The 25,960-nt window shown below is 39.8% G+C and overlaps 1 long non-coding RNA gene and 1 other non-coding gene across 2 annotated transcripts; both read right to left on the bottom strand.

Annotated features, from left to right (window-relative positions):
- Positions 1-5,031: 5,031 nt before the first annotated feature.
- LOC111885499 (U5 spliceosomal RNA) lies at positions 5,032-5,150 on the bottom strand. Its single transcript, XR_002848120.1, has one exon. It is a non-coding gene; the product is annotated as a U5 spliceosomal RNA (small nuclear RNA).
- Positions 5,151-25,233: 20,083 nt separating this feature from the next.
- Positions 25,234-25,761, bottom strand: LOC111901221 (uncharacterized). Its single transcript, XR_002853438.3, has 3 exons — positions 25,715-25,761; positions 25,491-25,579; positions 25,234-25,419 (listed from the first exon to the last, which is right to left on the bottom strand). It is a non-coding gene; the product is annotated as an uncharacterized LOC111901221 (long non-coding RNA).
- Between the last annotated feature and the right edge of the window lie 199 nt (positions 25,762-25,960).

The following is a 25,960-nucleotide window of genomic DNA, read 5'->3' as shown; positions in this document are numbered from 1 at the left end:
TAACTTAATTTTATTCAAAATGGCAAGAACTTTCCTGTCATGAAAATTAGTATTATAAAGATAAATAACGTAAGAAAAGCTGATGAACACTTGCACTACAAGAAATATACCCTTTAGCGGCGACACTATTAGCGGCGACAAGGGTCTTTACCGGCGACTCTAGCTTGAGTCGCCGGTAAAGCCCCTTGTCGCCGCTAAAGGTTTGTCACCCGAATCCGCACTTTCCCCCTCTATTGCATCCCAACCGTTCGATGATATATCCAATCCAACGGGTGGGGTGCCTTATCCGGTCTAACCTAATACCGGCGACACAGATGTCGCCGCTAAAGGTTAAAAAATGTCGCCGCTAATAGTCTGCTAAAAATGACGCGGTACCCTTCCCTCCGATTTGTCGCCGCTATTACTGATTGTCGCCGGTATTGCCCCAAGCGTCGCCGCTAAAGGTGTCGCCGCTATTGGTCATAACAGATAAAAAAAAAAACGCACGCAGATAACATCCATTTCTTCATATTCCTTTCTGTTTGCTTCCGATTTCTTTCACCATATCGCCGATTTCTTCTTCAATCTGCTTCTTTCAAGCAAATTTCTCCCCTCATTGTTCCAAGCAAGTGTCTCTAGGTGTGGTTAAAGCTTTGGGATCAATTTCTACCTCCATTTCTTGAAGAAAGGTAAGTTTTATTTTGATGATTTCATTTTTATGTTGTATGAATTTCGATTTGTAGCTTTATGTAGTGATTGAATGATAATAAATTGCTCATATTCTTTATTTTTGGTGGTGTTGTTTTGGATTAGAAGCATTGTTCTAAGCAAGTGGTTAAAGCTTTGGGATCAATTTCTAGGTACCTCCATTTCTTGAAGAAAGGTAAGTTTTTTTTGATAATTTCATTTTTATTTTGTATGAATTTCGATTTGTTCATATAAATTGTTCATATTCTTGTTTTTAGTGGTATTGTTTTGGATTAGAAGCAAGTTATTCGATTTTTTGTTTGTGGTTATTTAATTGCAATTAGTTGTATAGCTTCAAGTTGTATTTATATGTGAAATTATGTGATAATTGTCATATGTGTTAATTGGTTTGTATATTTTGTATTTGTTTGAACATATGTGAATTTGGTATATATATTCCAATGTATGTGTGTTTGATGTATATGTGGTATATTAGTAGAAATTATATGTATTTGTTATAAGTAGAATGTTATTGTGTGTATGTGAATGTATGTATGTTTGTTGTAAATGTGATATATGATTGTGAAACTTTTGTATTTGGTAGGATGTTATTTTGTGTGTATTTGGTTTAAATAGGATGTTATTTTGTGTGTATTTGTATTTGGTGTATATGTGGTATATGTATGTAAAAATATGTGAATTTCACCTTCTTATGTATTATGTAAAACTATGTGGTTTTGGTATAAGTAGGATGCTATAATTGAAATAAAAAAAAATACATTATTTTTATAATTTGAAAAAAGAACACAAAAAAAACTATAAAATTGTTTAAAAACTTATATACGAAAACTAGAAAGCTTCTAGTTTTTACCCAAGCTAACTCCAAATTAATTAACCAATAAGTTATATAGTTAACTTATAATTGGAAAAAAAAAACACAAAAAAAATTATAAAATTCTTTAAAAACTTATATACATTTTAAAAACAACACAACAACATAATACGTATGTAAAAGTATGTGGTTTTCTTATAAGTAGGATGCTATAATTGAAAAAAAAATACATTATTTTTATAAATTGAAAAAAAAACACAAAAAAAAACTATAAAATTGTTTAAAAAGTTATATTCAAAAACTAGAAAGCTTCTAGTTTTTACCCAAGGTAATATAAATTAATAAACAAATTTGTTTCATAATGAATGCCTATTCTTACACCGCATGCATAGTCAATGGTGTTAGGTTTATGGTACTTAGTCGTGACACACAACGTACAACACAAAACTCTGGGGTTTTAGCGGTGGGTGAGAAAGGCGAGAAGTATTATGGCCAGTTAGAAGAGATTATAGAGTTGAGGTATACACATGATTATTCAACTGTACTATTTCGTTGCAAGTGGTTTGATACTCGAACAGGAGTTATTTCTAGTGATAGTTTCACCAGTATCGACACACGATGCGAAGCATACAAAGATGATCAACTCATATATGCGTCACAAGCCAAACAAGTGTTCTACATCAGAGAGCCAAACAATAACCATCGGTGTGTTGTCGAGCATGTTAATCATCGAAGTATTTGGGATCTACCATCGAACGATGACCTTGTTCAAAATGTTGACAATGTCTCACACGAAAATGTAGACGATGTCGATGTACTTCAAAATATCTCTTCATCCGATGCTCCGCTTTTTATCGATTTCAGCATGTACTTTCAAAACATTCCTAGAGTCATTGTTGATGTAGAAAGTGCATCTGAAGTTCCTCCGCCAACTGGTAGAGTCAATGATGTTTCTGATTGCGATACTGATTACGATGACACCGATTCTGACTATGATACCGAAGAAGACACTGAAGGATATGAGGAAGATTCTGATTAGAATAGTTCTTATGTAATATGTATTTGTAATATGTGTTTGTAATATGAACTGTATTTGGATTTCTAGTTTAAATGGAAATGTTTATTCCTATCTAAATGTTTATTTCTATGTAATGTGTATCTATAATAAAAATTGTATTTGTATATCTTATAATTTTTCAGGAAATGATGAGAGTGTGGCTGTTGTTTATGTTTACCATGGCTGCTGTCATGGGTCGTGGACATGGGGGAGACGGAGCTGAGGACCCACCTTTCCCAGGTGGTAGAGGTCCTGGCCAGCACGAGCTGGACGGTAAGTCTTATCATGAATTTTTATTTACTATTTTTGTTCAATTATCATAAATTAAATGTCGTTTCTAATAATTTTTAATTACATTTGTAGTTGAGGGACGTGCCCGAAGGAAAGCTCGAGGAAAAGCAAAAAATATAAAGCTTGAAAAAGCAATCTTGCAGAACCAGGGGAAACCAATACCCATGCAATTTGATAGGGATATCACATTTAATCCCGTAGGAGAGGCGGGAGACATGTTTTCCCGAGAAGTTGGGAAAACAATGTGGCAGATGGTCCCTTTCGACAAATGGAGTTGGAAAAGAGTTTCCCCTGATATAAAGGACACTGTATTACAACATTTAGCGGTAATTATTTATTTAAATATATTTTATAGGTTTAACTATAATTGTTTCTTGGTTAACTTTTTTTTTTATTGTAGACAAAGTTTGATCTCAATCAAATGTACCAGGATGCACAAGCTACTTTATTGACAGAGAGTTTTCAAGCAGCCTTGTTAAGAGGTTTTCGAGAGCGTAAAGCCGACGCTAAAGAATATTTCAAGATGGTCGGAGGGTATGAAGATATCCCAAGAGCATTGGCAAATCCTCCGGATGGTATGCTTGTTGATAACTGGGAGAAGACAGTTGAGTATTTTCAAACTGACGAACACAAAATTGCTTCAGAAAGGAACAAAAAAATCCGTGAAAAGCAAACAATTGTGAATCGTGGGGGTTCGAGCTCGTATAGCAGTACTTGCTATAAGAAGGTACCGTACGATACATGTAATTATTTATTTAAAATATAATCTAATTTTTAAACTTAAACAGAACCTTAAGAGAGTGGAAACATTTCGCAAAGCTCATACCGATAAGAATGGTGTATTTGTTACTGCTGAATCGGAACAACAATATGTAAGTATTTAATTATAATTTTATCATATATTTAAATGTTTATTTATACTTAATTGTTACTCACTTTTGGGAGTTACAGAATCGGTTAGTTGAAGAGCTGCTAGAACAAACTCAAGGTGAAAGTGAGTTTACGCCAACTCAAGAAAGAGCTACGTTCGAGAAAGTATTAGGAGAGCGACGTGGCCACATTAGAGGCATTGGCCGCAAACCTTCTGGTCTCCCGACGATTCCACAGCCTTCGCAACCATCACAACCATCACAGGTAAAATAGCAATCTACTTTAGCATCGTAAAATGCATGTTGATTTGGTAGTTTGGTGATTATTTGCTAAAAAGTTTGGTAATTTGGTTTTCTATCTTACTTTAAAAATAACAATGTATTTTGATAGTTTTTGTTTATGTTTGACAATCTAACTTATAAGTTTATATATATTGTTATTAATTATGTAGTTGGAAAATCTTCGTGCAATGCTCGCCGACCCGGCATGTAGGGATGAGCTTTATTCGTTTTTTCAATCCCAAAATAATCAAGGGAACGATGGGAACGACGATGAGGGTATGTAAGAATGGGTTTTATTTGCATATGTTGTCTCGTTTTGCTACTTGGTAGATTGTAAAAATTTTGTTGTTTTGCTACTCGGATAGTATGACTTTTGATATTTAATTGTATTTTGGATGTTTGTTTGACACTATTATGTTTGATATTTAATAGGATGTTTGTTTTGTAATTAGCGTCGACACTATTGGTTTTGATATTTAATCGAATATTGTTATTACCGGCGACACTTTTACCTGCGATATTATCACCGGCAACGAAAATCATTTTTTAAAAAAAAAAAATTGAAAAACAATTACCGGCGACAGAGCTCATTACCGGCGACACTTTTACCGGCGACAAATGTCATTCCCGGCGACAACATTATTAGCGGCGACAATACTCATTAGCGGCGACATACTAATAGCAGCGACTATTATCATTAGCGGCGACAAACTGATCAATAGCGACGAGGCAGTAGCGGCGACTTATTACCGGCGACGCGTCACCGCTATTATCATTACCGGCGACTTTTGGGACTTTTACCGGCGACTTTTGTCGCCGGTAATGGCCTTTTTCCTTGTGGTGTTGCTGAGAAAACACAATTCTGATCATTAACTCATCTTATTTAATCAAAATGGAATTTTTAATCTCATGTATATCTTGTATTTTTGACCAATTTCTTCAAAGGTTTTGGCTAATTGCCATGATACTATTGATCTGAGCAGTGACTCATACACAATAACTAGTGAAAATTTAAACTTTAAAAATTGGTTGGAGCCCTTGCATATAACAAGAGACTCTCCAAAAATAGGCGTATGCCACTATATATGGAGAGAACACGGTATTCTTTAGTAAAAGGCGAAAGAATAGTTCGCTTTGTTCTCACCACATGGCTGCGTGCTTTTTCTTTTCTCAGCTACTTGGTCTATGTAATGACTTCCAAGTCTTTTGTTTCCTGTAAGCAGCCTATGTGGGATGAACATTAAGCCTACATGCCTTTCTTTCAAAGCCTTCCTCCTCCCCTTCCCCTCTTCCTTTACTTTGAGTTGGTAATTTTGTTATGTTTTGTAGGAGGTGGTCAGCGTATAAAGTATCTACTTATATTAGATAATGGATAGCTGAAATAAAATATTTAGTAAGAATAAACTCACTATTTTTTTTAAACGGACCGGACTGGCCAATTCAACTGGGTGGTAGGTCACCGGTTTTTTAACTCGAAAAAAACAGTATGTTACTAAACTAGTCAAAACCGTGTGATTTGGTCATTTGATGCTTGTGTTTTGTGGGGGAATGTTCATGTTGTAGCTCGCATATATGTGGATGATATTCTCCTAATGGTAATGGTGGTGTGAAATTAATTGAAGAACCCAAGACCAATTTCATGCATGGTTAAGTATAAAGGATCTAGGCTTGTTAAAGTATTGTTTGGGTATAGAAGTGGCTCGTTCAGCCGAAGGTTTTGTCATCAACCAGAGAATATATATTGTGGGTATATTAGAAGATTGTGGGTAGTTGTTCAAGTGCCTTTCCCATTGAACAAAACCTGTCAGTCTACAAAAAGAAGATGAAAGTCCTAAAATGGAGCATCACCGGTATAGACAAATAGTGGGTTAGTTCTTATATCTTACCATGACACAATCAGATATAGCTTATTCAGTAAACCAGTTAAGTATTTTATAACCATTCACATCATTCGGTATTTAAAGAAAACGCTAGGATAATGTTTGTTCATGCCTTCAGATGAAAATCTTGACTTGATAGCCTATAGAGATGCAAGTTAGCTTAGCTATCCAACTACTAGATGATCATGTACAAATTATTTTATCAGCCTTGGTGGTACTCCAATTCCATGGAGAACAAAGAGACAGAGCGTCATTTCTCAGTCTTTCGTTGAAGCATAATATAAGGTGATGGCTAACACCATTTGTGAAGTGTTGTAATTAAGATTGATCGTGATTTTGATGCCAACGCCAACGAGACTACACTACAAGAATCAACCCTATGGCGATGAAAACTTTTAACCCTATGCCGACGACAAGTCGCCAGGATAGCCTATACCGACGATAAGTCGTCAGCATAGCCTCCTCGCTACAAGCGGAAAAAAAAGTTGTCGATATAGATGTTGTCAGGATTGATTTTCGGGGAAGAAAATATAGTTTTATTAATTACTTGTACATTTACATCTTGCTCATTTACATCTTCGTCCTCCGTAACCTCTTCTTGCATTTTTCTATACTCCTTTTGATTTTTTTTCATAAAATAAAGAAAAAAATAAACATGCATTAATTATGACAAACAACTAAATTTAAACACTAAAATAATAATAATATACCTTAAGCACTTGCCAAAAAAAACACTTATCAATTAATTCACTTATCATGAAAATAGAAACACTTCAACCATTTGCTTACAAAGCATATTAAACACTTACCATGAAGATAGAAACACATTAAGCACTTTATAATTTTATCTTATATATACTCAAACTAGTAAACCCAAACAAATAACACAATCATACATATTTAACTTAAACAAATAAGAAATTATATATATATATATATATATATATATATATATATATATATATATATATATATATATATATATATATATGTGACAAAATTGCAAAAATGATCCCTGTGGTATGCATTTTTTTGGAGTTTTAGTCCAAACCACGACTTTTTTGGATTGGTGGTCCTTTTAAGCTAGTTTCCATGTACTTTTGGTCCCCCAGAAAACTGAAAAGACTAAAATGCCCTTCTAATACATTTTTTATGGTTTTTCTATTTAATTTAAAGTTTTATTAATAAAAATTATGGGCCCACATCTCTCTCTCTCTCTCTCTCTCTCTCTCTCTCTCGTCTTCCTCAATCTATCTCCCAGTTTTATTTATTCCTTTTCTTCTTCATTTTTATAGTAAAAACACCACCGGGGGTGGATGCATTTCCGGTGACCATCAAGAATAACACCTCCACCGGTGAGCCAAGGAGCTGCCATCGCCATAACCAACACCTCCCTCACCACCAACTGTCGCCATCAATACCTCCACCAGCGAGCCAAGGGGCTGCCATCGCCACCACCAACACCTCCCTCGCCACTAGCTGTCGCCTTCACTGATGCCTTCTTCTTCTCGGATCAACAGAGGATCGAAGACCTCCATTCTCTTTTACGTTTTGCTGCCAATCACAACAAAAAGGGACTGAAGGCTCCGGGATAGCCTTCTGTGGGCACCCCTCCTCGTGACTGTGTAACCATCACAGATGAACCACCACAGGACAGAGTTTATTTGCTGCCCTCGTGTTTCTTTTATGCTTTCGTTCAAGTTCTTTCTTCTCCGATCAGACAAGGACCAAAGAAACCCACTCCCAACCCTCCTCATCCCCTTTCTGCAGACGATCACCACCCACAAACATCCCCCTGAATCTGTTGTTGTTTCGAATCGGGTCCCTCTTCTCGATCAGACAAAGGAAGAGGATCGAAATCCTTATTCCTCAAACGTGTGTTGCTGACCGATTGGATCAGAAGAAGAAAGAAGATGTTGAAGGGGAAAGGGGTTTTTGGGTTTAATGTTTGATAGCTTTGTGATTTTGCAGGATGCTGCTCCATCTCCGGTGTAGCTTTTTGACAACAATCAAGAAGAGGACGAGGTGAGGAATTGAAGAGGTTGGTCAATTGCAAAGAGGGAAAAGGCATCTCTAGTTCCGGTCTGCAATTAATTTGGAATGAAAGGAACTTGATTGAAATAAGGGAAGAAGGAATGGAACGCAACAACCAGGGTGGATCGATCATTATTCACAGGAAGAGAGGGAGGGCTGCCACGGTGGTCTCCTAGTTAGGGTGGAAACAGCAGCTTCGACTATTTGCTGCTGCTTCTTTTTTTGTTAGCAGATGAGAGAGAGAGAGAGAGAGTGCGAGAGTGTGTGTGTGTGTGTGTGGACATGTGGGTCCAATTTTAAAAATGAAAATTAAATTCATTAAGGGTATAATAGTCTTTTTAGTTTAGACATGGACCAAAAGTCCAAGGAAACTAGCTCAAAAGGACCACCAATTCAAAAAAGTCGTGGTTTGGACTAAAACCCCAAAAAAATGCATACCACAGGGACCATTTTTGCAATTTTGTCTATATATATATATGTATATATATATATATATATACACACACACACACACATCTCAATCCAAAATCAGGAAACATACATTTGCCTATTTAAGAAAAAGACAAAACTTCAAAAATGGTCCTTGTGATTTCATAAAATCTGAAGTTTGGTCCCTAATTTACAAAAATCTCACGGATCGTCCCTGTGGTTTCAAAATTTTTAATATTTAGTCATTCCACCTAATTCCGTCAGGTTTCTACCGTTAAGTGAGGGGTATTTTCGTCATTTCAATAACTTGGGACCATTTATGAGGTTTTCTATTTTCCTTTTTTTAAAACGAAGAAAAATAAAATTTAAAGGGGTATCTCTCTCGTGAAGAAAGGGAAGGAAGAACCGACGAATATCATCAATTCTTAGCACCCTCACGTCGTTTAGCAACCCCACAAACACCCCTAGAGATCGTTGTTGCTTCTATACTCCTTCCTTTTTTGTTTTCTGTCGATAACACAACACTGAAGTGTGTGATTTTCCGGTGAAAACCAAGAGACGGCAACCTCTTTTCTTTTGCTCCTTCCCGTCAATAACATATTCAAAAACACCCTGTTTTTTCTTGATCTGTCCTTGCATCTCTCGAAGCCATAACTGCAACGACAAGGCTTAACAACAAAAAGAGGATCCACCGGAAAACTGACTCCCTATCTTCCTCGTTCTTCATGTCGAGCATCAACAGTCAAACACCCCCACTTGTCGTTGAACTGCTTTACTCCTCCTTCCCATCTATGCATACAACTTAAATCTCTCTCACACACGCCACATTGGCTTTTAATCTTCATCATGTGGCAGTTTGAGTGTTCATGGATTCCATGTTTACAAACAATGATTGTTGGTAATTGGTAAGAAAATGTTGGGACTTGACCGAATTTTCTGAATTTTATGATGTTTTGGATTTCTTTGCTTGTACCTTTGAAACCCTTTGTCTGATACGTTCTAAATTTACGGAAATTGTTTCTGCTTATGGGGTACAATGTAACGTCCCAAAATTCAAAACTAAAAATTTCATTTAATAAAACATTACGTTAAGCAAATTCATCGTTTTCAAACATAAACAAAGTGTTAGTTTCCAAAATACATATTCGTTATCAGAGTAAACATTCCCAGGCTGTCTAAGCTATGGTGTGTGCCATGCGATCATCCCGAGCTCCATCATCCGCTACCGGAGGTACCTGAAACCAAAACTGAAAACCGTAAGCATCAAGCTTAGTGAGTTCCCCACTCTACCACATACCACATAACCACTTACTGCACATACTGGGCCGCGCCCGCTATCCTGGGCCTCGCCCCCTACCTCGAGCCTCGCCCACTACAACGGCCCCGCCGCTCCAGGCCCCGCCTGGCTTCGAGCCCCGCTCGGATATAGATCTGTTTCACGTAGGCCTCGCCTGTCATAGGGCCTCGCCCACTAACATATAATAGCACATAAACATCTCACATAAGCTAAACACATACTAACGGATCTTGTCCTAAGGCCTCGCCTATCTCTGGGCCCCGCCCCTGACCTGCTACTGATGAGTCACGGAACCCCGTCCATGCTCCTACTGGTAGTGAGATACAGGCCCAGCCCACACTCACTCCTTTCCTGACTTGGGCCTCGCCCCTGCTTTGCTGCTACTGAGATGTGGAACACCATCCACACTCTGCTATTGGTGAGATACGGGACCTCGCCCACACTCACCTCCCTACCAGGCACATACAAGTATCACACACACAACAAGTATAAACTATCACATAAACCATTCCTTGGGCACCCGCCCGCTAACATTGGACCTCGTCCTAAACAACATACTAGCATACGATGCCTAGGGCTAACCCCCGGGTCTTCTACTCATGTCTACATGGGCTGACATTATGGTCGTAGACCCATTCACACAAAGGGAAACTCACCTGATACTGCTGAACTGCTGCTGCTAATCCCTTTGATCGCTACCTGACCACTGACTCCGAACTGCTGCTCCACTAGCTCCCCCGAGCTACCAACATCAACATAACAGTTAGTCTAACTGACCTTCAAAGGTCAACTATGTCAACTCTTGTCAAAGTCAAAGTCCTTGTCAAAGTCAACCTTCCAGGTCAACCCTACTCGCCGAGTCCACTTCCTGACTCGTCGAGTTCTTATGCTCAAAGTCCTTCCAATCATGACTTGACTTTCCGAGTCAGCCCCTGACTCGCCGAGTCTACTGATTCCCAAATCCTGACCTGTCCAACTCACTGAGTCCTTGCTCGACTCGCTGACTCGAGTCTTAACTCGAAGGGTTTGGGACTGCGCGACCTGACTCGCCGAGTCTAAGAACAGACTCGTCGAGCACAAGGCAATCTTCATCCAACTCGCCAAGTTGTTCATCCAACTCGTCGAGTTCATGCCCATCTTCAACCGGCTCGACGAGTTGTTCATCCCACTCGCCGAGTTCCTCCTCATCTTCAAGCTACTCATCGAGTCCACTCGAAGGACTCGCCGAGTCCATTCAGATCTACATACTTGCAGAGGACTTTTGAGTCATGCATGGACTCCAAACTGTAGATCTACCCTTCCCAGGCCTATCCCCCACGTAAAGTTGCAAACTTTATGTGTAGAGAGGGAGATCTAGGCAAAAAGCACCATAAACTAGGGTTTGAGGCCAAGGGGCTTCAAAATCGACTCTTGGGCTGATACTTTATGCTTCTCCAGTCCATAACACACTTGGATCTGAAGTAGCAACTCCAGATCCGACTCCTAACTCAAAATAATATCATTATGGCTAAAGAGCCCCAACAACCACACATAAATCTAGATGCAAAAAGGGTCCAAAAACTAGTTTATACCTCCAAAAGCTCAGAAATGACTTCCAAATCCCGGATCTACAGCCCCCTTCTTGCACTCTCAAAATTCTTCTTCTTTCTCCAAGCTTAAAGCACTCTTGAAGGCAATAAATGGCTCAAATAGAGGATATGGCGGCTAGGGTTTGATATCCAGGGCTTAAGAGGCAGTAAGGAGCCCTAGGAAGAAGATTAAGACGTTTTTATAGGCTCCAAGTCCCGAATTTAGGGTTTTCCATGCACAGACCAGACTTGCCGAGTCCACTTGGCCGACTCGCCGAGTTGGTCACTTACTCCTCGACCCGGATCCCGCTCCGAATCGCCGAGTCCCTCCTTGGACATGCCGAGTCGACCCCTAAACTTAGGGTTTTCCTCCCTTTCTTGGTCTTCAAAACTTTGGATGTTACAACTCTCCCCCACTTAAACAAAACTTCGTCCTCGAAGTTTGCTATGGCCCACCGCCTGCAATCTGCCTGCAATACCCAACCAATTATCCCAACACTATCTGCCTTCCTTTGTTGACCTACCGCCCGATGATTCTGACTAGCATCAAACCTTGCGGATAATCATCTCGGGTCAACCCTGACCCCGAACATTCTGGAAACACGACTTACTCAACCGATAATCCACCTGGTACTCACCGAGTACTGCGCTGAACCTATAGGGGTTCACCCCTTCTTTCCTTGCACAATTCCTTGCCTTCCCAAGGCAAAACCCCATAACCAACTATTCCTTCTATCACTGTGAAGGCCATATCCTTCACCAACTCTATCACCCCCGCTTACCAGTACGGGTCATAATCGCCGGTATCCACTAGGCATTTCTTTCTACTATGGTTTGGTGCAGAGCACCCCACGATCAACTAACTGAATTCCATCATGCGCTGCATGCTCGCACTGCCACTGCCTGACAATTCTGCTGTTCCTTTTCCGACTTCCGGATGAACTGAGACCACCCTGGTCCCTACCAACCTATCAATGACTGGATTACCGGCTCCTACCGGTAGCTAGTCCCAACACCACCACTAGTCGCTCCCAGCGACTTCCAAAGAACTTCGATCACCTAACTGCTTAATCCACTCTGCCATATAGGCACTACAAACCTGGGATTTTCGATCCCCTAACTTGACACTAAGGTCCCTACCAGGTCCCACCTGTGCTGCTAAAACTCACGGGCCTCACCCACGGGTCCCACCCGCCTCTATCCTTCTATTCCCACTAGTCTAATCACTCTCGCTCGGGCCTCGCCCATGGGTGTCACCCAACCTTACTACTGAGCAACACTGCTCCTAGGTCTCATCTACACTGCTAATCTCATACGGGCCTCGCCCACGGGTCTCACCCAACTATATCCTGGAGCGGCCTCTCCCAAGGTCTCACCTCTCTAGGGCTATACAGGCAAACTCCATATCATTCTCGTCCACTACCTATTCCTGATCCCTATCTGATCACTAGGAGATAAGGGCCTCGTCCCAACTCCGCTAACAAAACTACTAAGGAATGCTACGACTTACCCGTAGTCTTACATCACCATCCATTGTTGACTGCTAGAACGAAGGCACCCATGTGCCATTAGCTCTCAAGATCCTCATTCCGACTCCCCCGAGTCCTACGGGCGATCCACAACCTGAATTCTCAACCATAACTAACCATTACCGACACACGCACTAGCTGATGGGGAGTTTCTCAAACTCTCAACCCTGAAATCCTCAATCCATCAAACGCTGAACTACTTCTCTTCCTTCTCGGAGGTCACATACTCATTCTGGGTCTGCGTGCTCCTCTCTGGGCACACCCGGAGGATTCTCCCCCACTTCGATCCTGCTTACCCCTTGTTGCTTAATACTCAAAAGAAATCCTTGCTACCATTCCATAATCAATCTGCTGAGGAACCAAAGCCCTCCATAGCTAGGGATTTAGCCAATCCATCACAATCACTGTACCACTCCGAACTAGCGAGACGTACCAAATCTCTCCCAAGCATGCTACAGTTACTGCATCCTTCGAAACCTTTTTCAATAGAGCACATCCCCTGACTACCATACAAATATCCAAGGTATGCAGATGGCATATAACTCGATCACAATCAACCACTCAAAATAAAATACTTTTACCGATAATGATGCAGAACCATAACAATAAAATCATGCACAAAGAAAAGAACTGAAAATGGGAAATTGCATACCTGCAACGTCCGGCGTTGCTCGCGTCTCCAAGGTCGTCATCTGAAAAGCCCTGCTCCCTGCCGCAGGTGCCTCTACCCGGCCCTGACGGTCATCCGTGATCCTCAAAGTTGCAGGGGCGGGTGCCATCACCCGTCCTGCTGAAAACAAACTGGGACACTGGGCCTTCTTGTGGCCCCGCTGGTTGCAGTGAAAACATATCAAGTTTGATCCCTGCGCGGCGGTAACAGTACAATCCCTGCTGAAATGACCAGTCCGACCGCACTTGAAACAGCCAGACTCACCACCGCTACCACTCCTGCACGCGCCCCCGTGCGCCCTGCCACACTTTCCGCACCGACTGCGGTCCTGATGATCCCTCGATCTCGAATCTGATCCCTTGGGCCTTTTGCCCGAACCCGCAGCTACCTGAACCTCATCCGGCTTCCTCTTCCGGATTTGCTCCAAATCAATTTCCCTTTCTCTAGCCCGAGAAATCATATCTTCCAGCGTCTTACAGCTGGATCTGCTCACGAACTCCCTAATGTCATCCGTCAACATCTCATGGTACCGAGCGTTCTTCATCTCCTCATCCGCGACATACTGCGGTACAAAAAGAGCCCTCTCCCTGAACTTGGCGGTGATCTCCGCCACAGTCTCAGTAGTGTGCGTCAAATCCTAAAACTCTCGTGCCAGCTGCTGCACCTAAATAATCGACGAAAACTCCGCCCTGAACCTGGCCGAGAAATCGCTCCAAGTCATCGCGTCCAATGCGGCATCATCCCCCAAAGCATGACCAATCTCCTCCCACCAATCCCTTGTTTTGTCCTTCAGAAGATAGGAGGCGAGTCTAACCTTGTCCCCCTCGGGACACTTGCTCGTACGAAAAGCGTTAGCAACATCAGCCAACCATCTGCTGCTAGCAATGGGGTCCCTAGCCCCATGATAATCTGGTGCCCCGCAGGCCCTGAACTCTCGAAATGCCAAGGTACGTGCTCCCAACAACGCCATCATCTCGGTACGGAAGGCTCCCAACCTCTCATCCAAGATATCCAGTATACCCTCCTTGACTGTACCAAAGATCACAGGAGTCTGAGCTAGGATACTGCGCGTAACCTCAGCTGATATCAACTCTCTCATCCGCTCCTCGAGCTGCTCGGCCCCTGAACCCGAGCCTGATCCGCCCGCTGGTCTCTCTCGCAATGTCACCATGCTGAAACATATAACACAACCACTATAAAAAAACTCATCACTGCTGCGAGACCGAACACACCCCCTACTAGGTTCCCTGATATGAGCATATTTAGTTATAAAATTCATGCATTATCTTAATACTTTATGTTGTTTTTATCTCATTTAATGAAAAAAAGGTGCTTAATTAGTTTATAATTTCATTTTTCAGTAAAAATTACATGCTCGGGTGGAAAATGAAGCGGAACTAGCAATTGGAGGCTTGGATCTTGGATTTTGAAGAAAGAAGGATGTTGCTGGACAGCTTGACCCCTCGTCAGTATTTTGGCCATATCTTATGAACCGTAACTCCGATTGAAGAGATTCAAAATGTTCTGAAAAGTAGACACAATTTTGGACGAGTTTCGTGTTTTGAGAAAATGCTGATTCGAAACGTACTCGGCGAGTAGGGTCGATTACTCGCCGAGTTGGTCAGAAGTTTCGCGATTCTGGACGCGCTGACTTGCCGTGCACGGGTTTTAAGTGACGGACTCGCCGAGTAGGTCACTGGACTCGCCGAGTAGCCTCTGTTTTGTGAAAATCTATATAAAGGGACTTTCAGATCGATATCAGAGGATGGAGAGAAACCCTAGGAGGCTGAGAAATGATTGGAAGTGCTGCTAGGTCGTGAGGAACTGAAGAATCAACCCTACATTCAATTGTGAAGAGAATCAAGACAATTTTGGTTTATTCTTAGTAACTTTTTGATTTGAATCATGTTTACATACTTTGATTTCGTTTTTGAGTTTATGTTTACTGCAATCATGAGCTAAAAACTTATTCTTCTGTGAGGGTAGACAATTTAGTGAACATGGATTGATTATTTGAGTAGGATTAATTTTAATTGGTAATTATGTTTAGTTAAGCTTGTTAAAGAACCTTATGTGTTGACAATAACTATTCTTCTGTTAATAAATCATTAATTAAGTTGTATGAACATCTCTTAGTTATTAATTTCATATGATTTATTGTGACCACATAGTTGTATGTCTAGGAATAAAGAACGTGAAACTAGAATTAACTAGAAGATAGGTAAGTTAATGTGTAAGCTTGTTGGATGAACATCGACAAGAGGTTAATTGAAGGGTCAATTTAATTAACCACTACAAGTCTTACTTAACCCGAATCAATAATCTAGGAAACCTGTTAATTTAGACAACTGGCCATTGCTTGAGTTAATTTATTTTCTAAGAATTAGGAATAGCGAACATGAACCTAATTATCTTAATCGGTAGCCAATGAAGAATTAATCCGATACATTAAAATCATCCATGGGAACAAATGAGTTGTACCTAAACAGAAGTCCTCTTTACTATTGAGTTTAGTTGGTAATTAATTGTTTTAGTTGCTAGTTAGTTAATTTGTGTGTTGGTTATTCTAATTAAGTTTCTAGTCTTGTAAAACTAGAGAAAACCCCCTTTTTGTTATTTGTTTTATTTAGATAATATTAGCATTTATTTTAATTGTTTACCGTTCCCTATGTTCGATACCCTACTTGCTTGAACTATATTACTAATCGATAGGTACACTGCCTTTCGTGTGTTTATTTTGTGTCTAAGTTAGTAGGATTAAAACTAGTTGGTTTTACACACATCATTCCCGGTCTTGTCTCGGCCTTTCCCGAATCGAGTATGGATCCTCTGCTTTCAGTAGTACGGGCCCATACTACCTTCCACATCTATCTGTACTTTCCTCAAGAAATGCCTTGACTCCACCAGGTCCCTTTCTACTACCTCTACTCCCAGCACTACCTCATCATATGCTGACCCTAGGGAAACCTCTTACTCAACTCAAACCAGTCCTCAGCTGCTGAAGGCCTCCTCACGATGCCAATTAGTCATCACCTGGGTACCATCACATGTGACGAGGCTCAGATAATCCTTCGAGTAAAAGACCTGTCCCTACAACGGTTAGACTCAAACGAGAGCTGCGCAATAGGGCCAAATCCAATACTCTGAGATTATTCAACCTTGATCACATGTGACGTGTCGTATCCACCTAATGGCTAACTTCCATCACTTAGAATCCCACAATGCACAAATCAAGCAACATTCAGACAAGGGAAAATCTAACCACAACAAACTCAAGCAATCATATCCACATAGCAAGAAACTGAACTAGCATGCAACACAAACTCATAAACTCAGGCATAACCTAAACAGCCTATCCTACTACTGTCTAATCATCACTATCATGCAGCTCCAACACATATAATAGGCACATAAGGCATCATTCCTAGATCCTTAGTCCTAATCTAGCATACTGTTCTATCAACTGATAATCGTAACATAAACTTGTATGGGTATTTTGGGGTACTTACTTGAGCTCAGTTGATTGAATGCACCACACCCTTTTTTTTCTCTTTCAAAGTTCTTTTCTTTCCGAATTATTTTTGCCTTTCTAAAACTGTTTTCTTTCCCAAAACTCTCTTTTTACAAAACTGTCTTTTCGTTTTGAAAACTTCTATACCAATCCCTCAGTTTGAGTTCAGACACGCTCGAGAGCATGTCCGAATCCCTCAAACCAAGGCTCTGATACCAACTTGTAACGTCCCAAAATTCAAGACCAAAAAATTCATTTAATAAAACATTACGTTAAGCAAATTCATTGTTTTCAAACATAAACAAAGTGTTAGTTTCCAAAATACATATTCGTTATCAGAGTAAACATTCCCAGGCTGTCTAAGCTATGGTGTGTGCCATGCGATCATCCCGAGCTCCATCATCCGCTACCAGAGGTACCTGAAACCAAAACTGAAAACCGTAAGCATCAAGCTTAGTGAGTTCCCCACTCTACCACATACCACATAACCACTTACTGCACATACTGGGCCGCGCCCGCTATCCTGGGCCTCGCCCCCTACCTCGAGCCTCGCCCACTACAACGGCCCCGCCGCTCCAGGCCCCGCCTGGATTCGAGCCCCGCTCGGATATAGATCTGTTTCACGTAGGCCTCGCCTGTCATAGGGCCTCGCCCACTAACATATAATAGCACATAAACATCTCACATAAGCTAAACACATACTAACGGATCTTGTCCTAAGGCCTCGCCTATCTCTGGGCCCCGCCCCTGACCTGCTACTGATGAGTCACGGAACCCCGTCCATGCTCCTACTGGTAGTGAGATACGGGCCCAGCCCACACTCACTCCTTTCCTGACTTGGGCCTCGCCCCTGCTTTGCTGCTACTGAGATGTGGAACACCATCCACACTCTGCTATTGGTGAGATACGGGACCTCGCCCACACTCACCTCCCTACCAGGCACATACAAGTATCACACAGACAACAAGTATAAACTATCACATAAACCATTCCTTGGGCACCCGCCCGCTAACATTGGACCTCGTCCTGAACAACATACTAGCATACGATGCCTAGGGCTAACCCCCCGGGTCTTCTACTCATGTCTACATGGGCCGGCATTGTGGCCGTAGACCCATTCACACAAAGGGAAACTCACATGATACTGCTGAACTGCTGCTGCTAATCCCTTTGACCACTACCTGACCACTGACTCCGAACTGCTGCTCCACTAGCTCCCCGAGCTACCAACATCAAAATAACACTTAGTCTAACTGACCTTCAAATGTCAACTAAGTCAACTCTTGTCAAAGTCAAAGTCCTGGTCAAAGTCAACCTTCCAGGTCAACCCTACTCGCCGAGTCCACTTCCTGACTCGCCGAGTTCTTATGCTCAAACTCCTTCCAATCACGACTTTACTCGACGAGTCTACTGATTCCCAAATCTTGACCTGTCCAACTCACTGAGTCCTTGCTCGACTCGCTGACTCGAGTCTTAACTCGAAGGGTTTGGGACTGCGCGACCTGACTCGCCGAGTCTAAGAACAGACTCGTCGAGCACAAGGCAATCTTCATCCAACTCGCCAAGTTGTTCATCCAACTCGTCGAGTTCATGCCCATCTTCAACCGACTCGACGAGCTGTTCATCCCACTCGTCGAGTTCCTCCTCATCTTCAAGCTACTCGCCGAGTCCACTCGAAGGACTCGCCGAGTCCATTCAGATCTACATACTTGCAGAGGACTTTCGAGTCATGCATGGACTCCAAACTGTAGATCTACCCTTCCCAGGCCTATCCCCCACGTAAAGTTGCAAACTTTACGTGTAAAGAGGGAGATCTAGGCAAAAAGCACCATAAACTAGGGTTTGAGGCCAAGGGGCTTCAAAATCGACTCTTGGGCTGATACTTTATGCTTCTCCAGTCCATAACACACTTGGATCTGAAGTAGCAACTCCAGATCCGACTCCTAACTCAAAATAATATCGTTATGGCTAAAGAGCCCCAACAACCACACATAAATCTAGATGCAAAAAGGGTCCAAAAACTAGTTTATACCTCCAAAAGCTCAGAAATGACTTCCAAATCCCGGATCTACAGCCCCCTTCTTGCACTCTCAAAATTCTTCTTCTTTCTCCAAGCTTAAAGCACTCTTGAAGGCAATAAATGGCTCAAATAGAGGATATGGCGGCTAGGGTTTGATATACAGGGCTTAAGAGGCAGTAAGGAGCCCTAGGAAGAAGATTAAGACGTTTTTATAGGCTCCAAATCCCGAATTTAGGGTTTTCCATGCACAGACCAGACTCCTCGAGTCCACTTGGCCGACTCGCCAAGTTGGTCACTTACTCCTCGACCCGGATCCCGCTCCGACTCGCCGAGTCCCTCCTTGGACTCGCCGAGTCGACCCCTAAACTTAGGGTTTTCTTCCCTTTCTTGGTCTTCAAAACTTTGGGTGTTACATACGACTTACAAGCATCTATTTTTTTCTACAAATTTCAAGATGCATTTAACCCAGATCAATTTTTGGACATCTTTCGTGGTCGCAAGCATTTAATTGAGATAAGAATGAGGGAAATAAACCAAAATCAAATATGTTACACCTGTGATTGTTTATCAGAGAATAACAATCAATGTTTGGGATGTATGTTGTGTTGTTGCTTCAAGGGATTGATTAAATCATCTTCAGCTGTTATTTGATCAAGAAAGCCCAACATCATTTGCAAAGACATTATCTCAATCAGATGCGAACAATAGTGGTCGATTCTTAATCCCGGTAGCGGTTGTGGACTTGTAGAGTGTAGATGGCGAGGTGTGGTGGAGATGTATCTCCGGTGGAGTTGGTGAAGACTTCATCATCTCCATTAGATACCAATACCGATGATGGACGATAAATTGATTTCCCTTAAATCGAAGTTTAATTTTGACTTTTTCAGTCAAAAATTGTTCATGCGATGATTTCATATGAGAAAGAGGGTGGGACCCCTTTAAATTTCATTTTTTTCATTTAAAAAAGACAAAACTTCAAAAATGGTCCCTGTGGTTTTCGAAAATATCAAGTTTAGTCCCTAAGTTCAAAAAACCTCACAGATGGTCCCTGTGGTTTCAAAACTTTTAACAAATGGTCCTTCCGCCTAACTCTGTCAGCTTTCTACCGTTAAGTGAGGGGCACTTTCGTCATTTCAATACACAGGGACCATTTATGAGGTTTTCTCTATTTAAAAAAAAAAGAAAAAAATATATAATTATTTAGTTAAAGGGCCCCACCCTCTATCTCTCTCTCTCTCTTTCTCTATCTCTCTCTCTCGGGGGGTGTATGCATGTACACAAGTGGAAAAAAGATGGATTCCATTTGATAGACTGTCAAATTATTTCTTGCATCGTTCAATTCAGTTGGTTACCATCACGGGGTTTCGCCGGTATATTAGAACAGGAAATGAGGTCCCCGACGTCACTCCTCACAACTGAATGCTCCCAATTTTTTCGGCATGGTTCATAATCGACGAAGAACAAGCAAGAAACGATTCTTTCATTCCATTTCTGAAACTGTGGCTACTTTTTAACCCAATTGTGCCCTTCTTTCATCTTCATTCGTACCAAATTTCCCCAAGAAACATGAACTCTATCACTGTCGCCGAATTGAATTACATTTCCACCGTTACCTTACTGAATCAGGTAATTCTCCGTGGTTATACACATGCATATACATTTAGATAGATGAAGCACACTTATGTTCATTCATTCATGCATGGGTTTTTCTGTTTGTTGATGATTACAAGTTGGTTTCGTCTTTTCTTTCTTCTTCTTTGTCGGAAAATCTCTAATCGAACACATTCTTTATTTTTACAACAAGTAATTTGAAGTTCCGTACATTCGAATTTCAGTAATTCACTTTGTTTTGGAATTTTCGATAATGCAGAGTGTTAATTTTGTGTTTTCTTTAAAAGGAATTTTCTAGGGTTTGTAAGTAGTTGATCGACGAAGCATTGATAACTAGTTGCTGATTTTACTCTCAGGTTTTCAACATACAACCTTCAATTTTGGATACGAGGCAACTATTAACAAGTCCACCATTGATGGAACTAAGGTTCCACGTGGAGCCCTCGTTACTTTGGTACAGAAAGGGATTCAATATCTTGAAATGTAAGCAAATTTGAACGATGTCAGTACGCTAACTCTTCACCTCTTCTTCTCTGATTTCCTCTTAACTACTGCAATTCTGATAATATTTGTTCAAGATTACAGAATGATGCAGATGTAGATGAAGATTTCTCATTCATCCAACCATTTGATCTCCTCACCAGAGAGAGAGAGAGAGAGAGAGAGGCCCTTTAATTAAATAATTATATTTTTTCTTTTTTTTTAATAGAGAAAACCTCATAAATGGTCCCTGTGTATTGAAATGACGAAAATGCCCTCACTTAACGGTAGAAAGCTGACGGAGTTAGGCGGAATGACCATTTGTCAAAAGTTTTGAAACCACAGGGACCATCTGTGAGGTTTTTTGAACTTAGGGACTAAACTTGATATATTCGGAAACCACAGGGACCATTTTTGAGGTTTTGTCTTTAAAAAAATAGAAAACCACAAAAATGGTCCCTGAGTATTGAAATGACGAAAACCACATGGACGATCCGTGAGGTTTTTGTAAATTAGGGACCAAACTTCAAATTTTATGAAACCACAGGGACCATTTTGAAGTGTTGTCTAAGAAAAAACGAGAAAGAACCCCCAAAACCGGAAAAACGCATCGCTATGAAATGCCACAGGAATACCACCCAAAATCTAAAGTCCAACGTCTACGGTGGTTTACTCAACGAAAAATAACACCAAATCATAAAATCGAAACAAAAAACGCAAATCACTCAAAATCGCAACCATCACTACTAGAAAAAGGCCTTTTACGACGCTCATTGCACGTCGTAAAACGCTCAGACGACGCGCAAATGCGTGTCAAGGAAGGCCCTGTCATAAAGAGAGACGACGCGCATTTACGACGCGCGGTTATGACACGCAATGCGTATCAAGGAAGGCCCTGTCATAAAGGAAGACGACACGCATTTGCGTGTCGTAACCTTACGACGCGCGTGTTTATGACACGCAATGCGTATCAAGGAAGCCCCTGTCAAGAAAGGCCATGTCATAAATGAAGATGACACACATTTTTGCGTATCAAGGAAGCCCTTGTCATAAAGGAAGACGACACGCATTTTGCGTGTCATAATTTTAAATATTTTTAAAATTATATATTTTTTGATAGATTTACTAATTTTCAAATTAAATAACACATTAAAAGTCTAATAATACAAAATAAAATACCATAAACACTAAGAATAATTCATTGCACTAATATGTCAAATACAAATAATCATTCCAATATTAAGTAAATGTAACACATTGCTAATATTTCATAATATTTATTATACAAGAAATATGAAAAAATTGAAATCCCTGAGATTAAAAGTACTAATAGAAGCTTCACGTGAGATACATACAGTTGGACCAGTAAGCAAGGATGTTCCCGAATCCATAATAACAGCACAAGAACACGTACGCGATATCTTCTGCTAGAAGTTGTCAATCCAAAACTATTGTTGAAGGTTGGCATGATAGCTATTAAGATTTGAGCATAACAAGAAACCAATCAATGTTAGGAACTCAAAATTTACTGCCACCATTATCATGTATACTCTGGACAAAAAAATAAATATAAAATGGAAATGAGTCAAAAGTTTAACTGTTTGGGCTATTTTTGTGTTTTTTTTTTTTTACAATTTAATTTCACCTTGATGGCATTCTTAATTTCTGCAAGAACCAATGGTATTCTTTTTACAACTTGGGCATATAAATACTTATTGGCAAACACATCAACAATGTCATTTTGGCCAATGTCAATCATATAAAGTGCTCGTTGAAACCCATCATCATTTATCATCTTCTGTAAACTTGAATATATCACCTCAAAAAACTAAATTTACAAATCCCAAAATTGAAATTTTTAGGTAAGATAAATTGCATGATATAAAAATCAATTGATAAATGGCTTTTTATGGTAGGAAGGGCATAACCGTCATTTGGACATTCCTATGATAAACCTATAAAGTTCACATGAAAGCTCTCTCAAGGCTGTGGGCAAGTTTAGTTCAGGCTCAGAAGTAGGAATATCCAAATTTGGAATATCCCACTGTCAGATCCAAGAAAAAAGAAAATCAATTATTGAAAATTTTAAAATCATATTTCACAAGGAGTGTTAATATTTAAAGAACACAAAAGGGTACCTTGGGCGCAAAATCTTTGGAAACTAATCTTGCATACCTCTATCAAAAGGTAAAAGCTTTCAAGTGTATGTGTCACACATGAAACAAAACAGATAAAGGAATGTGTATATATAACATGGCTTTCAAAATTCACTTGATATTTACTCACTTGAAGATCTGCAAACACTTCAAATGGAATGTTGGATCATTTTCACTGTTACATAAATTATGCTTTGTAGAATTACTTGTGCACATGACAAGTTAGCACATGAAATTTGTGAATTTTCGGGCTAGTTTGCAATCTTGTACTAAGCTGAACTTTTGTGCTTGGAATTAAGTTAAGCCCTTGGTAAGGATGAAAATACACTTCCATACCTGATTATAGGCTTTTACCTCATGGCATTTGGAGCCTTTATGAATTTATTATGAATTTTCGAAGTTGATTGATGCAAACAGTGGGCTGCATGGACCAGTTTGCAAAGATTGGTACTTATACCCTTAAAGGAATTGGAATTAGGAAAAGTGGTCCACAGTTCAGTGAAACTAGATACACTAGCCTTTCCAGAAAACTATACTTCATGATTTTTGGACAATCTGATGGCCTTGTATGATTTTTATAAGATAAGGACAGATTGCAGCAACGTGCTGAAACATTTCATGACAGCATCAAACAAAATGGGATAAACAACTCACATAAACTCAGAATCAAGATAGGAAAACAAAGAAAAAATGTAGTAGACATTCATACCTTTCCACAATGAAAACCCCATTAAAATTCTCAACCTAACACCATTTCCCTTTCTATGGCATGAATTACCATTCTGCCCTTCTCTTCTTCCTCATTTTCTGCTGCATTTTAAGAAAGAAAAAAAAATGTGTGGTAAAGATGGTGAAAATCATGGTACTTAAGTGCTTCAGAAAATGATGCAAGAAAAATCACTCTAACAGAATACCAATTGAGAGTCATTCCATTCCATCAAAATCCTTTAAAAATAATGTTTGTTGGGATTTCTGCAATATTTCTGTAACTGCTTCATTCAAATATTCCCTAAAAATCATGTAGCTTTAATATAATCCACCTTCTATTGCTACAACTGTTCTTCTCATTTTCCTATTTTTTCCACTTTTAACCCTTCTACTTGTAATCACTGCAGTCCCATCCCTACCAATCTTTTTCAAAATTCCCCCAATGCCCGCTGCTGCTAACCTTGCAGCTCTTCTTGTCACCACATCACATATTTTCACCACCAGTTTTCTCACTTTCAGTGGAACATCGTTTATCTGATAATGAATTAATTTTGTCAAAAAAGAAAATAAACCCAGATTCAAAAAAGTATTTTTTTATATATAGAAACTAGGAAAATCTTACATTTAGGGTTTCTTCAAGAATCTTGGCAACTTTACTCGGGTTTAGGGTGTCATCTTCATGCATAGCAGCCATTAATGGTGTACTGAGTATTTTTAAGAAACAAAATATGAATTTATCTTTTTTGTAATCCCATTTGCTGAGAACTTTTTATCAATCTAAACAATGCACTTTACATTTCTACCCCTACATTGGTAAAAAGAGTAAAGAATTTCGTTTTATGACATACCTTAACATGAATCTTGCTGAAAGCTTAGAGGAAACTCGTCCAAAAATATCTGATTCTAATGACACTTTGTGAATTACTCTTCTAACAACGTCACCTAAATACATTCCCGATATCATTTTCTCAAAACCCTGTATTATTAATCACAAAAATCATATCAAGTAAAAAAAATATGGAAATTACAGAGTGAAAATTATCTTGGATAAAAATAATTAAATTAACTTGATCATTTGGGTTCTGACTTTCTGCATCAAGATCAATATCATAATCAGTTCACTACTAGAAAAACAACCTTTTACGAACAAAACAAAATATATTGTAATAACAACTTACTGGCAGCTGGTATTCTGTTTTGGAATCTCTACGCCCTCCTCTTATGGCAAAATGAGCACAACCAGGATACTTCCCCTGTCTACAATTCCTCCCTCATCAACAGTTTCATTTGCCAATATTTCATATAATTTAGAAATCAGTTGTTGCACCTACAAGTCATCAACAATGATTATTAGTATGAGAATGCCTGACAAGGGTATTCTCGTCTTTTGCACTTTTTTACCTCAGGGAATCAATAAGTCCTTCAGGTATGAGAATAACACCATAGTTATAACCAAGATCTGCACGTTTACAGATTACATCTGCTATGTAATTTGTAACCTTTTTTAGTGTCAATTTCTTTGATGCAACCTGTAAGAAATATGACAAAAAAATAATTAGTGAGTCTCTAAAAAAAATAAAAAATAAATTGAATTGTGTACCTCTTCTCCAATAAGAGTGATGTTTGGATGAGTTTGTAAAGCACATTCTAATGTAATGTGGGAAGCAGCACGTCACATAAGCCTTACAACTGCATACATACAATACAACCTTATAATTAGCAACCATGTGAATATTCCTATTTCCTTGGTCAAACGTTGACCAAATTTATTTTTTTAATTTTACAAATTATATGAAAATATAATATTCCAGATAATGAACTTACAGTGATAATATTTCCCTGTGGAACGTGCATCTATCACAACATTTCCCGAAATCCCCCTGAAATACATTTAATAACAAAGCAAACAACAGTTAATAACATTTTTGGTATTAAGTCTCTATTGTAAAGTGACAAAACTAATTAAATGATAACATCGCTAAAATGGCGTTTTCAATTCAGAAGTTGTTGAAATGAAAAGGCGATTTTCAAGGAAACATGAGTTTTGCAAGTGAAGCAACCTTATATACT

This window comes from Lactuca sativa, chromosome 8, assembly GCF_002870075.4.
Source record: "Lactuca sativa cultivar Salinas chromosome 8, Lsat_Salinas_v11, whole genome shotgun sequence".
NCBI classification, from domain to species: Eukaryota; Viridiplantae; Streptophyta; class Magnoliopsida; order Asterales; family Asteraceae; genus Lactuca; species Lactuca sativa.
This window is presented reverse-complemented; position numbering and strand designations above follow the sequence as displayed.